The 17,396-nt window shown below is 36.4% G+C and overlaps 1 pseudogene; it reads right to left on the bottom strand.

The window, feature by feature from the left end:
* Nucleotides 1–3,148: 3,148 nt before the first annotated feature.
* The window catches only part of LOC123925651, a 173,428-nt pseudogene continuing 159,180 nt past the window's right edge, over nt 3,149–17,396 (bottom strand).

Below are 17,396 nucleotides of genomic sequence, written 5' to 3'. Positions count from 1 at the left end.
TGCCTATATTAAAAGTTGAAATATTTAGAATCTGGTTTTAAATACATTTATATGAGAGGATTTTATTGCAAATAATATTGAGGGTTGGTATCTTCTGTCTTATATTTTCCATTTTAAGCACAATTAAAAGAACAGAAAGGGCTATTTCTCATAGGCAGAAATTGGCACATAACATTCTATTATTTAAGAAAGAACTCAATATTTTGAGAGTTAGAATTTGAATACCAGGAAGTGAACTACATGTAAAGAATTGAAAGCCAATTTTTCTTTCTTCTTTCTTTCTCTCTCTCTCTCTCTCTCTTTCTTGCCTTGCCTTGCCTTGCCTCTCTTCTTCCTTCATTCCTTCCTTCCTTCCTCCCTCCCTCCCTCCTTTTCTTTCTTTCTTTCTTTCTTTCTTTCTAAAGATTTTATTTATTTGACAGAGAGAGACAGCAAGTGAGGGAAAACAAGCAGAGGGAGTGAGAGAGGGAGAAGCAAGATCCTCACTGAGCAGAGTCCAATGTGGGGCTCCATCCCAGGACCCTGGATCATGACCTGAGCAGAAGGCAGACACTTAATGACTGAGCCACGCAGGCTTTCATATGGCTTTCATAAAGTCTTTCATAAAGACTTTTGCATCCTAATATGCAGAGAAGTTAGAACTGATTCTCATTGTAAAAAGTAGGGCTTAATGTTTGTTGCCTTCTAATTGCAGAAGTAGAATTTTTCATTCAAAACATTTCATCATGGTTTTTTGCTGCCTAAAGCATCTGAGGTCAGGAGAACATAAAAGTTCCTAAATTTTGGAATGAGAGATTTGTCACGGTTTTTGTTCAGCTTCTCCATTTCTTTGCTCCTGTGTACCATCAAGTATAAACTGTCATAATACAGTGGTATAAACCTGTGATGAAGACAAATCCCCCAGACAGACTCAGATAAAGAATTAAAAGTAGGAAGAGTAGATCAAGAGTGGATGTATATTTTTAAATGAAACAGCTGTCCAATACTGATTAGTTACCAAATGCAGAACAAATCCAAGTCCTAGTTTTGATTATTAGAGAACTATGGAAAAATGTAACACACACACACACACACACACACACACACACACACACACAGACCTTGTTTTTCTCAGTTCCAGTGTGCATGAATTTTAGTTATGGTGATTTAGTTAAATAACACCACTCCCCAGAAATACAGTTCAAACTTTAATTATAGTATACTACCTGTGAACAATTGCACAAAGTACCAGCTTTACTACAAGGTCATTGGCCCACAGATCACTGCATAAATAACAGAAGTGCATCACAATCAATGATCAGTCATGTCATTTCTCTCCAAATCCATCCATGAGTGGTTGCTACTCACCTGTTAGTTCATGAACTGGCAGCATGTCCAGAGTAAGTGATGCTAGGGAAATACTCCACATTAAAGGAACTCTCAAAGATATTTTGAACATTGCAAGCACAAAAACTAAAGTGTTGGGAGCTAATCTAAATTTAGAAAGAAGTATGATAGTTTGCTAAGGCACAGAAGAGATCTTTCAATATAAATGGTCCTTTCATATATAAAAGATCCTTCATATATAAATTATGTAACAAGAGTAAGGCAAGCATTGTTCAAACGACCCTTGCTAAGTCTTTTTTTTTTTTTTAAGATTTTATTTATTTATTTAACAGAGAGAGAGAAAAAGAGTACAAGCAGGAGGAGCAAAAGGAGAAGCAGGCTCCCCACTGAGCTAGGAGCCTGATGCAGAGCTTGATCCCAGTACCCTGGGATTATGACCAGAGCCAAAGGCAGTCGCTTAAGCAACTGAGCCATCCAGGTCCCCTCTCCCCCTTACTAAGTTTTTACAAAGAAATAAAACACTTTAATTCTCAGGGCTTCTAGTATTATAAATTTCAGTGTACTAAATATTAATTTTACTGTTTTTTGCATTTTTCTATACATTTACAACTGACAGTAAGAGTGCTTTGAATGATTTGACAAAAATTTTAAAGATCGGGGAACAATCATAATCTTTCTTATCAATTATTAAGATTCCACAGTCTCAGGCTTCACAGTCGAGTTTCACAATATTGCACTGCCATATGAAGGACTACATAAATGATATTAAGGTTTTTGTTGTTTTTTTTTTAAAGATTTTATTTATTTATTTATTTGACAGAGAGAGAGAGAGATCACAAGTAGGCAGAGAGGCAGGCAGAGAGAGTGAGAGGGAAGCAGGCTCCCTGCTGATCAGAGAGCCCGATGCGGGACTCGATCCCAGGACTCTGAGATCATGACCTGAACCGAAGGCAGCGGCCCAAACCACTGAGCCACCCAGGGGCTGTGCCGGTTGTCGATATTAAGGTTTTAACTTCCAGTATGAAATACATGTGCATGTCTTCATCTGAGAGTAATTTTGTTACGTGATGAGAGAACTTAACTTATCAATAATAAAGAGAAAAATATTTCTGGTGAGAGTTTATTTTTTCTAACTCAACTGAAAAAAACTTCACCGTTCTGATCTTAGTCTGAATTCTTAGTAAGAAAGACATCTACAGTAACAGAAGGAATGGTGCTTTCTCAACGATAAAATTGAGCTAGGCATAATCTCCCATAATATCCAATGACTCAGCAAGATTAAAATGAGAGGTTTCTGAGGACCTCCTCTCTTAACAGCAATTATTGGTCCTTTTTTTTTTTCTTTTTGACAATTATTTTAACACCTTTATTAACAGATGCTTATTGTTCGTTGACTTTTTTGAAAGAAAAAAAGTCATAAACTTTCATTACAAATGAAAAATGAGGTTCTTAAAACTCTCAACTTGACCAGATATGAAACAATTAAAAAACCTTTGAAGGTATATTGAAAATAAAATGTTTGTCATTACCAAAAATAGATGTCTTTAGGTAAAAAGTAATTTAAAAAAAATCCATGCTGCATAGATGATGACGATAGTTCTGTTTATCTTGTCAGTGGGGAAAAAGCAAGCACTTAAGGCCTTCAGCTCCAATCTTTTGTTCATTTCTTATTGCTGGAATTTCATACTCATGTCTTCATGTTGGATGATTAAACCAGATGATGCTAGTAGAGATGGTAAAATGGCATTTACTCAGTGCCACCTTGCTCAGCCTGGGAGCTGATGAATTCTCAGTTGGTGGATATGCTTGCTGCTTTTGTCTCTTAGCTTTGTCTCAAGCTTTTCTCTTCAGCATTAGGGTTTTCCAGGCTTCTGTGCAGGTAATTGAATTTGCCATGGTACCTACTTTGAGATGACTGCTGACCTTGGGTCTCATCTCCTTGATTTTCCTTATTTTCTTCATTGCCATCTTCCTTAGGCTATAATTGGCCAGGAGGTCCTTGTAGAATCGTGATCTGTACCCTGATACATATTGTCTCAGTGGCCTACCTTGTTCCTCTGCACCCTGATTGTCAGCTCCCGCCATCACCTCTCCTAGCACAGGAGGGTTAGAGGACTGTGGCCGAGACTTTAGGGTCTCTGCCTGTGGTAAGCTGGGAACCCTCCCCTGCCAGAGAGTGGCTCCGTGGGGCATGGACTTTGGGAGCACTTTCTTAGCCCTTCTTTTCCCCACTCTCACTGTCCTAGAAGTTCTGTTGGCAGTTGTGTGGAGGACCCCAGCCATGTGGAGAGGGTCTGTAATGGTTACAGTGGGCTGCATATTTACTGCCCTGCACGGGAGCTCCACCAGGACCTATCACAGAAGCTGCCCCCACACTCTCTTCTCCTTCAGCAACATCAAACCCCACCACCTCCCCATCTCCTACACTGCCAAAGAACTTCCTAGGCCTATTCTTTATGGTGGTCCGTTGTGCAAATACACTTCTTTGGCATCATTCCTGTTGATGAAACTATTATCTGTTTCTTACACTGAGCCATTTGACTATTCTCAAAACCTTCCTTGTGATGACCTTCTTGTCAACCCAGGCAGGCACCAGCGATGTGAGGTCACCTGGCCACCACTACCTTCGCTGCTGCCAATGGTGCCAGGCTTGGTGTTAGCAGTGCCAAGGGCAGGGGTTATGGTGGCTGCTGGGTCTTATCCTTGTTGGTCTAGGTTGTGGGGATGGTGACTGACTGGGGCACCTTCTCCTGTGGTACAGGGGTAACTTCCCCTGGCCGTAACGGGGCTGCTCTGGGATCTTTGGGGTCTGCTCACTGCTCCCACTACCAATGGAACTGATGGAACTGTTATTGGGCCTTTTTCACAGCTTCAGAACCATGTGTCTCCATGGTATCTGCCAAGGAACCACTCATCAAACCTAGAGATCCTCAAGCTGTAGTGTTATTAGATATATAGCAAAGATAAAATCACAGCAAAGAGAAAGGAACAAACTCAAGCACCTGGATGGCTCAGTCAGTTAAATATCTGCCTTCTGCTCAGGTCATGATCCCAGGAGACTCCCCTCTCAGGCTCCCTGCTTTTCAGAGAGGCTGCTTCTCCCTCTCCCTGCCCCCTGTTCATGCTGTCTCCTGCTATCTCTCTCTGTCAAATAAATAAATAAAATCTTAAAAGGAACAAACTGATCATGCACACGACATAGATGAAACTCAAAGTCATTATTCTTAGTGAAACAAGTCAGACACAAAATAGTACATATTGAATAGTTCTACCTGAATAAAACTCAAAAATGCAAACTTATCCATAGTGATAGAAAGTGGGCCAGTAGTTATCTAGGACTTGGGGGGTTGGGGTTTGAGATAGACTGCAGAGGGGCATAAGGACACTTCTGAAGTTGTTGGAAACAACTTCGTATCTTGTGTTGGTGGTTTCTCAGACATATACACCTCTTGAAACTTATGGAAATGTACTCTTTAGATAGGCACAGTTTGTTGGTATAAATTTTATCACAATAAAGTTATTAAAAAATCCTAGAGATTCAAGATTTCAGCAAGAGTCGACTAGAGTGTGTCAAACCCGAGAGGAGCCAAAATGTATTATTTTGATCTTACAAGCTTTCTACAATAATTTTTCAGTTCTGTGTTCTCAATCACAAAATGTAAAAAGATTAAGTATTTTTCACAGATGACAACTTCTTTGCTCTGAACCGATAGGTGCTATTCAAACACATGTTCATTTGTGTGTATGCTGGCCTACCTCATTTTATTGTGCTTTGCTTTGTTGCACTTCCCAGACCCTGCATTTCTTACAAATTGAAGGTTTGTGGCAATCCTGCCTGGAGTAAGTCTGTTGGTGCCATTTTTCCAACAGCATATGCTCACTTCCTATCTCCATGTTTGGTAATTTCCATAGTATTTCAGATGTTTAAAGTGTTATTATTATATTTGTTATGGTGATCTGTGATCAGGGACTACAACTCACTGATAGCTCAGATGATTGTTAACATTTTAAACAATGAAGTTTTTTTTTTTTAAATTAAGGTATGTACAGTGTTTTTCAGACATAATGCTATTGCTCGCTTAATATACTATGGTGTAGGGTACACATAACTTTTGTATGCACTGGGAAACCACCAAAAATCCCTTTGATGGCTTATTGCAACATTTGCTTTATTGCAGTGGTCTGGAAATAAATCCACAATATCTCTGAGATATGCCTATAATTCTTTGGTGCTACGTAGTAGAGCTATAGTATTCTAAGCATTGTTGCTATGGATCAGAAAAGAAGTGGTATAGATTTTATATATAAATTATTCTTTCAATTAAGTGAATGTTAATTTGTGTCAACCAACCAAAGATTTGCAGAAGTTCAGAAAAGGGAAAAATGTATCTTTTAAATCTCTACAAAGTAGGCATATTGTTAACATCTCACCTCAAAAGTGCTTGCCATACTTATACAGTGAGAGAGAAAAAAAAAACTTTTAATGTTTGAATTTTACTTTTTGGTTTTATAGGTTTTTTTAATAGATGTATTACACGTAGGATAGCTTTATGTCAGATACAATTATTTATACTTGTACAGGTTAAATATTATTAGAAAAATGGCTAAAAGTCATTTTTCTTTAAAAGGAATTTTAAAATTATTCAAATTTAAGAAATACCTAACAAGATCACTTTGACAATGTTGACAATTTTGTTGTAATTTTTATCTGCCAATGTTACTTCTATCAAAAGTAGTGTGTCATTAAAATGCAGTATGGAAGCATTGTTCATTTGAAGTCATAATATTCCCTCTGGTTGTTCATTGTAAATATATAATATTTTAGTGATATTATAAACTAATATCACTTATTGACTTGTCCTGATAAATGACTGACTTCATTCAGACACTATGAAAGTTCATTTCTGTTTATAAATTGCAGTCATCGAAGGTATAGAACATAAGCAGTTCACAGATGGGGATTACAGATATGTATGACAAGATTTTTGAAGAACTGGCAGCATCAATATACTTTTTTTCTTGAAAACTGCATTTTTAAAAGATATTTCTGATAATTTCCCTGTTGGTTATATTAGAAAACAAGCATATTTTCCTTACCAACCAGGGTACCTAATGAGAAAACTGAAGACTGAGAAAATTCTGTGAGTCCATTTGTTAGAGCTAATGCTAAACCAGCATAAAGGCATTTCCTGAGGATTTCCTCACGTGCTGCATTTCAATAAACCTGAAAATCCTACCTCAAGCCTCTAATGGAAGCAAGTAAGCTGCTATGATTCACTCCACTTAGAGCGACAGGAAAAACAACAAAACAAGAATTCCTAGTAGAGAAAGCCAAAAGTTGTAATGGAAAAAAAATTTCATAACAAAATCTCTCCCTGCCCTTGCTTTTCTTTTGTTCCTGTCCAACAACAACTGGCCAGTGGGCCTTGGAATCTATTTCACAGTCAACAAAAAGATAGCATTTCCTTGTTTTTAAGGATTTATTTATTTATTTATTTATTTGAGAGAGAGAGAGAGAGAGAGACAGAGAGCAGGAGAGGGAGAGAGAAGCTCAAGCTTGGAGCCCAATGCGGGGCTTGATCTCATGATCCAGATCATGACCTGAGCTGAAAGCAAGTGTCTGACGCTTAACCAACTAACTGCAGGCACCCCAGCATTCCTTTGTTTTTAGAAGAGAAGTTTTTCCCAAGTGTGTCCTTATGATGGGTTTAACAAAGAGCAGATTATTTTTATGGGAAAGTTAATCAAAACTATTAGGACTTAAAGTGGAAATATTCAATGATACCTTTCATGTGGCCAGTTATTTTTTTATACATTGAAATCCACCTAATAAAATTTCTACCACTTTTTCCAAAAGAGAACTGTGGAAAAGGGCTCACATAGTATACACAAAGCACACTTGAGCTTCATTTTGTGACTTAATTTCTTACACAATATATAAGCCAACACTGTTCAAGGCAAGATAGTTAAGTGATTCCATAGATCAGACTCACATCTTTATTTCCATTGACCTGTGTGTTGACTTCTGTGAGTTATTCCCCCACTCCCTTTTCAAAAGATTTTATTTATTTATTTGACAGAGAGAGATCACAAGCAGGCAGAGACAAAAAGGGAAGCAAACTCCCTGCTGAGCAGAGAACCCAATGTGGGGCTCAATTCCAGGAACCCGAGATCATGACCGGAGCCGAAGGCAGAGGATTTACCCCACTTAGCCACCCAGGCACCCCTCCCCTTTTTGAATCTACGTTATATCTTTAAATGAGGTGGATAGACTAGATCTGAATCATTCAATCAAGGCCTCCAAAGATATACCTCAGAGGACCCTAAGGATCAGAATGGGGAGCGACTGGGCAAATGTTTGTCCCCTGCTGCCCATCCTCACTCCCACTCAGCAGTAAATACTGCTATTTATTAGATATTTCTAGACTGGGTTTGCTGGACTTTTTTTTTTTTTTTTTTTTTTAGAAAATGGACTTAGAAATCTATTTTTAAGTGCTTGTAACTATTAGAATAAATTCTCTCTATGGTGCCTTCTAAGATCTGTAATTAAATCTAGCTCTGAAAAGTGGCAGTTAGAACTTATTATTGCTATAAATAATGACACCAGCATGTCACTAAAAGATAGACATTTTTAATATAATAAGTTCCCCACTTAAAAGCCAGGTTGTGAGGCATAGATTTGTTCATAAGTTGGCGACTTGGGAGATGGAAAGCATTTTCCCATGGAAACACTTTAAGGTAAAGTGAGAAAAGAGAAAAGAAAAGAAAACTAATTTGACTGCCAAAGTAAAAACGGTCCATTTTCAATAAAGAAGAGTGGGAGAGATGTTCTCACAAAAGCTGCAATTAAAATTCAGTAGCATAGATGGACTTTTAAAAATCTTTATTTGTAATATTTGAAGACAAATGATTTTAGAGATATTTAATCTGTTTCACTGCCTTCTTTGATTTTGAAAGTTACCGAGAGACATGATTTGAGAGAGAGAGCTCTTTACTGGTGCTGGCATGCTCGCTGGGAAATAAAACAATTAAAAAATTTAAAAAGCTAATGGTCATTTAGTTTCATTCAGAATGAGAGATTTGCTCAACTCCATCTAAATCCTGATACCCCTCACACTTTAAAAATTTGTGTTAAAAATAGGGGGGGAAGGAGCACCAGTAGCTGTCACTGTGTAACTATCCCTACGTTTGTTCAAATACATAGATTTCTAATTAGAGGATGCTGATAACTCAGGGAATAGCTCTGTTAAGACAGGTGGAATATTTATAATTTTTAAAAATCTGCCCTGAGATGGGGTTCCTGGGTGGCTCAGTGGGTTAATTGTCTGACTCTTGCTTTTAGCTCAGGTTATAATCTCAGGGATGTAAGACTGAGCCCCACATTAGGCTCCGCGCTGGCCATGGAGCCTGCTTAAGATTCTCACCCTTTCCTTCTGCCTCTCCTCTTACCCTCTCTCTCCATCTTTCTCTCTCTTCCTCAAAAAAAAAAAAAAAAAAAAAAAAGGAAGGAAGGAAGAAAATCTTCTTCCCTGAGGTAAAAACATTTGTTAAAAAGATTAATAAATGGAGCGCCTGGGTGGCTCAGTGGGTTGAACCTCTGCCTTTGACTCAGGTCATGATCTCAGGTTCCTGGGATTGAGTCCCGCATCGGGCTCTCTGCTTGGCAGGGAGCCTGCTTCCTCCTCTCTCTCTGCCTGCCTCTCTGCCTACTTGTGATCTCTCCCTGTCAAATAAATAAATAAAATCTTTTAAAAAAAAAAGGATTAATAAATGAAGATGAATCCTTATGATTTTCTTGTTTCAAAGGTTAATAAATGAAGATCCAGAAAAAGAAAACTTAAATAAATCTATGAAGTTTCGTCAATAAAATACAAATATCTACTTATTTTAAATACTATTAATTCTATTTAATTCAAAATATCATCCTTGGAAGTGTTTCCAATACCCTGTAAGAAAGTTTATTTCACTTATGCTCGAATATTGCCAGACTAAATACTGTAAATGGGTGAAAATGGTTTAGAATCCATAGCTTATTAATACAGTGTTCAACATTCTGAATAAATGGGACAAACTTCAAAAGCGATCATAACTTCTATGAAATTCCAGTTCACCAACATAGAATTTTATAGTTCTTGGTTGTTATGTATTTTGGAAGCACCAGTGTCCTTCTTGATCTTACAGCAGTGCAATAATTGGGCATCCCACAAAGATTCTAGTTTCCATGAGCCTGATTGTGGGAAATGGAAATCCCATATTATTATATCCCAAGATTATACATACCATGGAGAAAATTACGTGATCATTCTGACCTAAAAGTTAATACTTTGCATATATTCTGAAACCTTGTAATAATGAAGAAAAACTTCTAATAGTTAATCTGTAAATACTGTACTATAGTTAAATTAGGTTACAAAATCATTAAAATAGGAATCCTTCCGTATTTTTATTTTTTAAGCACCAATACGGGACCTCTTCCTTTACCCAGTCAGAAATACACAAAATTCCTTTCCCAACTTTTATGATAGGAACACATTAGTGTCTTCTCTCTCTCTCTCTCTCTCTCTCTCTCACACACACACACACACACACACAAATTATCTTTCTAATTCTCCTCTTCCCCTATTATAGCACAAATTTCACTGAACAAGAAATTTGAAGGTTGAGCCTATTCCCATAAGATTTTAAACAATGGAAGGAATGTGCTTCTTAGGTAATTATTTTGAGGAAGAGAGTATGTACTTTTCTAGGCAGAGGTTTCATTTTGATATGAGCATGACTGATCCATCACATAGAGTGGTTCTGTGTCACTGGGGGAGATAGACATCACCAAACACACACATAGGCATCACGTGGTATATGCAAATTGTGTCTTCATTAGATTTTTGTTTAATTCCAGGAAGTACTATATTTTCTTGGAAACATAAATTTCAGAAGAAAAAAAAATCTATATTTCCCTTTCCTGAGAAAGTAAACCCAAGGGGCCAAGTATGACTTTTCTTTACAAAATATTTGCATGGTCTTCCAGCAATCTCAGCATATTGACAGATGTTTTCTTCCTTCTATATTTTCTTTCTCCCTGTACGGAAGCTAAATGTGACTAGGTGGGCAGGAAAGATGTTCTATAGATCATAGAGTTCTTTAGCAGCAATTTGAATCTCTTTGCTGTCCTGGCTCATTAATCTGCATCCCACACATTTGAAGAATTACATAAGCCTAACCAAAAATCTTATTTAGCATAAAATAAAAATTTAAACACAAATATTCTATAAATCATCCTCGTATAGCAAAAATGTTTCTGTTAATCTCTTGCCAAATGTTATTATGTGGATACACTAGACAGTGTTTCTTAATTCAAAATCATGATTTTCCCAGTCATGAAAAAGGACACGGGCTTTTATAAACTCAAAGGTAACAGTTTTTTGTATTCTATCATAATTAATCTTGTGTGTAAATGAAGGGCTTTGTTAGATTCTGTTTCTGAACCCTGTTTCTGGAATCCTACCCAGAATCTTCATAAAATTTATGAAGTACACTAATTTAGAATCTAGTTAAATAAAAATTAAGATATACCTGTTTAGGAAGAATTTTTTAAATTGGGTTACAAAATATTAAAAGGTGGCTTAAATTAAAAGTGGAATAAAAATGATACATAATAGTTGGGATAAAAGAGAGGAACCATAAATAAAATTTAGAATGTCTTAGGTGGTAGTTTAGCTAAGTAGCAAGAATAGCTAAAAAACAAAAGAAAAAAACTTAAAGTTATATATCCCCAAATGCAATAGATGTGGGTTTATATTTAATTGCACCCTGTTAGTAATACTGCTTTTAAAATGTTTTATTAAAGTATAATATAGTACACTACAGCTCTAGGAGCTTCTATGTATATATATATACTCAGGTAAGCACCAGGCAGATTAAAATATAAGACATTTCAAAAGTTCTCATCATGCTCCATCTCAGGGAGTACCCTGCACACTCAAGGTAACTAGCATTCTTGCTAACCTATCACAATAGCTTAGTTTTGCCAATTTCATGTACACTTGGATTTCAAAATATGCTATGTATTTTGTGTGACCACCATCTTTTTCTCATCTTTATATCTGTGATATTTATCTATACTGTTGAGGGTAACATTAGTTCATTCTTTATTTCTAAGTGGTATGCCACAGGATTTACACCACAAATTATTTATACGAGCATGTTACTAGTAATGGGCAGGTCAAACCTCTTGTTCTCAGTACACCGGCTATTCAAATATGCCCATCACAGTTTCTTTTGCCACCTCTCATCTCCAATGGAGAAGGAACCATGGTGAAACCCAAAGTGGAAGATCCCCATCTTTTATGCACTATGTTATTTCCTTGTTCTCCACAGTTCAATGATCATGAATAAATAAACCTCTGAACTCAGAATTCAAAACCCAAAGAGAGCTACTCTGTTCCATTCTTTTTTTTTTTTTTTTAAGATTTTATTTATTTATTTGACACAGAGAGAGATCACAAGTAGGCAGAGAGGCAGGCAGAGAGAGAGGGGGAAGCAGTCTCCCTGCTGAGCAGAGAGCCCGATGCGGGCCTCGATCCCAGGACCCTGAAACCATGACCTGAGCCGAAGGCAGCGGCTTAATCCACTGAGCCACCCAGGCGCCCCTCTGTTCCATTCTTAATAGAATGGCAGGACTCAAAGAGGGATAAACATGAATCATCTCTGACAGCTGTAGGCAGAGGGTAGGAAGAGGAAGGGGATTAGGACAGAAGCAGCCTAGTCATTCTTCAGGTGGATGGACAGGGCACGTGTGCTCAGGAACGTGCAGATAGGCAGTCACGTATTGATGGACATGATTTGAGAAAGATGTTAGTATCGTTTGAACTGTTGCATGAAGAACTCAACAAATTCAGGTTCAAAGGGTCCTTGTGCTCAATAGATCTTTATACATCATTTGATCTAAATGCCCTCAGCTTTTCCAAAGTTTCAAATAATTTTCCAGTTTTTCAAATAATTTCCTATATGATAAACATGTGAAATGTATTGTATGTAATTAAGCTATCGTGATTTATTTCCTGTTATCTGAATACCTCTAGCTCTCACCTTTGCTAGGAACCTGGATGGCAGCCCTTTTATTCAGAAGTATGGTTTTTATCTCAGCAAATAAAATTACATATTATTCAGGACCAAGGTTATTATTCTTGAAGTAGTTCACTGCTTTCTTTTCTGCAGCAATTAAATGTTTTGATTATAAACATGTTTTATAAACTTTTAATATTCATAGAAAAAATTAAAAAATGATTTTATTTCATTCCTTAAAATTTTGTTTTTGTGTGCTTTTATATTTATAAAATGTAGAAAATTTTCTTGATGCAATGTATTGATCTTTAAATAAATAACAAGTATTTTACAATTATGTGTTCCATTTTGCTTCATATTTTCTCTTATTAATTATTTATCTACTCTTATTTCACTTGTAGGAGAGGCCAAAAATCAAATTATACTCTTATATTTAGTTCTAGAAAACTATTAACATTTGTAGATAAATCACATCATAGAATAGATCAATATATCTTAAAGTTATACTATTAAAATTAATAAGACATCTGTTATAGATATGATAATTCTTAAAGTTTTATAATTATTTTTTACCAGCTATGATATTAAAATAAATTAAAATATTTGATTTGGTCAGTAATTCATAAGTGCTCCTTTTTTCTACATTATTATTTATTCTAGTCATGCACCATTCAACCAAAGAAAAAAATGTTCATTTTTAAGAAAATATAATAAAATCATGATATTCAGTTTTGCATAAATAATTCAATATCCATAATCTATATAAGGATCATAGTTTGTAGTGTTTTTTATTTTGTTTTGTTTTATTAAAGTATGTCTGACATTCAGTGTTATACTCTTTTCAGGTGCACACCGCAGTGATTTGACAATTCTATACATTATGCCATGATATGTGTGGCAGTGTTTATTATAAAGAACCATCACTCTGCCATTGGGAGAATGACAGCAGGCTCTTGTACCAAGGTGGGTCAGTTTTTATCATTCTTCTTAAAATGTTTGTTTCTATATCATAGAGCAAATTTGTTGCTTTAAAAACCAATATCTGAAGATAAACCATTTTGAAAGGTAAAAATTCCTAAACTTTAGACTATTCTAAAATGCTGACTTTTATGCATGCAGTTATTATGGATTAATGTATTGTTATGCATGATGATCTTCTTCCAGTGATTATTTCAAATTGGTGATGTTCTAGAATTACCAGCCAAAAATTTGAAAAGTCAGTAACTGGATGTTAACTGATTATATTGTGTTCAGTAAGGCCTTGTTGAAACTAACCTTATTTTCTGTGGTGACAGGAGTAGCAGATTGCATGTTTTTATAGAGAAAGCCCCTAATTTTATTTAGGCATTACCAAAATCTTTCATGTTATCTCTTCTAAAATACTGGGAAGGTATTTACTGGCACAGCAATATACTCTACTGAAAAACTCCCAAAGAGTGTGGATCTTAATGGGTTCATAGCAATGGGAAAGGATGTCTTTTATGAACTGGTACAGAGCTGTCAACAGTACTATTAACAACTTGGAAGATGAGAGAGAAGACATGGTTATCAAATTTATAAATGACTACAAACCAGAAAGGTTAATTAATGTAAGAAATAAGATGCAAGGAAATGTCTATTACTATGAAAAGCCAAGTCAGCATGATGAATTTTGACAGGTATAAATGTAGAATATGTATTTCACACTAAAAGATATATAAAAGTAACAGTGAAAACCAACTTGTGTAGTTTTGTGTATGCAAATGTGTGTGTGTGTGTGTGTGTGTGTTCATGTGTATGCTGGTAAGAGAGTTAGTAGCTTTATTTACAAATAAATTTAATGTTAACTAGGAATATCAAATGACAATTAGAGGTGCCTGGAAGCCTGAGTTTCACTGATAGAAAGATATTGTCTTGACGAGAGAAATACCAATTCCTCTGTGCCCTCTCTGGTTGTACTGCAGCATTATATGCAAGTTTGGGAACCACATTTTAGGGTCAACAATGACAAACTGGATAACTTTTCCAACAGTGAGTCTTAATCTTTGGGAGATCATAGATAATATTCATTAGGACTTTAAAAGTAGCTATAGATACCTCCCCAGGAAAAAAAATACATATACACAGAATTTTATATACAATTTCAGAAGGTTTACAGCATCCATGAAACCATGTATGAATTTCCCAGGTGTTCATGGACTTTAGCTGAAGAATGTCTGATCTAAGAACAAGTAGTGAGGCAGTAAGAATTATTGATTCTCTAACATAAGAAAACAGTTAAGGGAATTAAAGATGTTTAGTTTGGAGTAAAGAATACCAAAAGGGTAGGAAGAAAATAGCTGCCATCAAACAGTTGAAGAATTTTTATGTTTGAGAGTTATTATATTTATTTTATGTATCTCCAATGAGAAAGATAAAAACATCAGAGAGACATATTTTGTGTAAGTAGAAATAGAATGAATGGGAGGAATTTAATTCAGTTTAACATTCAATCAGTGCTTTCCACATGGTATGCTAGACTAGGAGAGCGAATGTAAATATCAAATGAATAAAACATAGTCTCTTTCCTTGGGTTGTTTGGAGAAGAAAGTTCCAGTTCAAAAAGCAAATTCCCTTTAAGGAAGAATTTTTTTTTAAAAAAATGCCAGTCCTTTTGTGGCTATATGGTATACAAATTTTATCAGCCTAGAGTAGATTTTTATTACCAGGAAAATAATGAATTGAATGACCACACTTAGTAATGCCAATAGACAGTACTTTTAGTAAGGCTCATTGCCCTGTGAAAAGGAACATGACAGCAACTTTTAGGGCTACCCATAGCTCTTATTCTGAAATCTTCCTAGTATACAGGGATGATAGCTGGAGTGTACGTAAAAAATATGTATGGGGCCAATGAGCACCTCGAGGAAAAGGAATCCAGGTTTCTTCCTCTTTTAGGATCTACCTTATTAGAGCTTCTCTCATAGATTGAAAGGTTCCAGATGGATATTTCCTGCAGGAAACGAACCTCAAACTAAAATGTATAAATGTGACAGAAAACCTTATCTGTTCTTGAATGAAGGGCTCATTCTAGCAGAACATGTTATGTAGGCATGGAAGCCCTACCTGACCCAACCACATTGACAGAGCAGGTCCATTTTAAGTAAAATGTTTGACCATGTCAGTGTAATCCAGAAGAACTGTACCTTCAGAGCAGAGTACGGGGCCATCCTTCAGTACTATCTACTGGTACCTAGGCTGGTAAAGTTATCTATGAGCCACTGAATGCAAATGTATTGGACAAGGTTGCATCAATGCTCACCATTGACAATATTTAGGTTGCAGTGGGAATATAGCATCGGGCAAGTGGTCTCAATAGGTTCTCCAACCCTTGCCCTTATGAAGAACATTAAAAACTCTGGGCTAATAGTATAGAAAATTAAGAGGATGATGCTGGTCTTCCTGGAGTTATTAATTGAAATTATTAATAAAAAGGAAAAAAAGCCAACCTTTGCTCAAAAGGTCATTGAACCCTGAAGGGAATATACCTGGATATGTAAGTTTGCATTTTACTTTCCAGTCTTGTTATAAGCTAGAATAGGATGGGAACTGAAAAGAAGATAATGCCCTAGCTTATTTCCTCAAATTAAAATCCAAAAATTATGGTAGAAGGAATTATTTCCTCAAAGTCTAAAAATTGTGCTAGAAGGAAACAAGATCAATTGACTGGTATAATGCACTGCTCACTGCCAAGGGCCTAGTGACCTTGAATGGTATTTCTGTGATCTATAGGTTGAATATGAAAACTGTAATTCTGGATATTTCTAGAACAGTGATGCTTCAGTGGATTGACATCATCAAATTGATGATGGTTTACCCTAAGCTAATTAAATATACATCTATAGGCTCAGTGCCTAGCCATCAATACATATTTTTTAATTAATAAAAATTCAAATGACTTTAACACGCAACCAGAGTTGTGAACCATAGAGCAATGATTCTCAGAGTGTGGCATAGCAACATTAGCATCATCTGGGAACCTGCTGGAAATGCAGATTCTCTGGTCCAATTTTGACCTACTGAATGAGAAATTCTGACAGATGGAGCCCAGCATTCACAGTTATAACATGCCCTCCAGGTGATTTTAATGCTTACTCAAATTTGTGAATAATGTCATAAAGCCTTATGGAGAGTTTTAATCTTTCTAATTAAATAAATTAGGTTTGTTCCTTAACCAGTTACAACCAAGAGGTTGGAGGTAGAGAATTGTATCTATGATTCTTTTGTATATACCCATGATCTAGATAAATGCGAAACATGCACTGAGTTCTCAATAATATGTGCTGCTTAACTTGCTCCTGTGTGTTTGAAGGTGATTTCTACACCTAAAATGATAGAATACCAGGCATGTTCATCCTGGACCAAGTTCCTTGCCATTTAGGTGTTTTTCTGTGGTAGTGGTGAGTAGGATAGATAAACCCCTGCCGTTCACTTCCTCAACAAATATTCATTAAGTGTGTAAATACTCATTAAGTGCCAAGTATTATTCCAAATTGTGAGGATACCCAGTGAGCAAAACACACAAAGAGCCTTGCCCTGGAAGAGATACCTTCCCATGGGGGAGTCAGAAAAGAAGCAATAAACATTGAAGTATGAATTATATATTACACTTGAGAACAATAAATACTACAGAAACTAGAGAGCAAGCAGGGTAAAGAGATTAAGAGTTGTGGAGGAAGGGGGTTAAGGGAAGCCATTTGCAACATTGACTGGAGTAGATAGTGTAACCCCCAGAGAGAAAGTGAGATTTGAGTGGAAGGAGGTGGAAGAGAAAACCAACCAGGCATCTGTGTGAAGGGCTGTCTATGGAGAGAGAAAGCCTGTAAAGTAGGAGCATGCCTGCGGTATTTAAAGAGTATCATGGTGACCAGTGTGACTGGATCAGTGTGCACAAGCGTGAGCACTGTGAATGGAGAGGAAGTGAGGGAGATAGTGGAAGACCTTGCCGGCCATGTAGAAAGATCTGGGCTTTTACTTGGAGTCTAATAGGA

The sequence above is a fragment of the Meles meles genome, chromosome 15 (assembly GCF_922984935.1).
Source record: "Meles meles chromosome 15, mMelMel3.1 paternal haplotype, whole genome shotgun sequence".
NCBI lineage: Eukaryota > Metazoa > Chordata > Mammalia > Carnivora > Mustelidae > Meles > Meles meles.
This window is presented reverse-complemented; position numbering and strand designations above follow the sequence as displayed.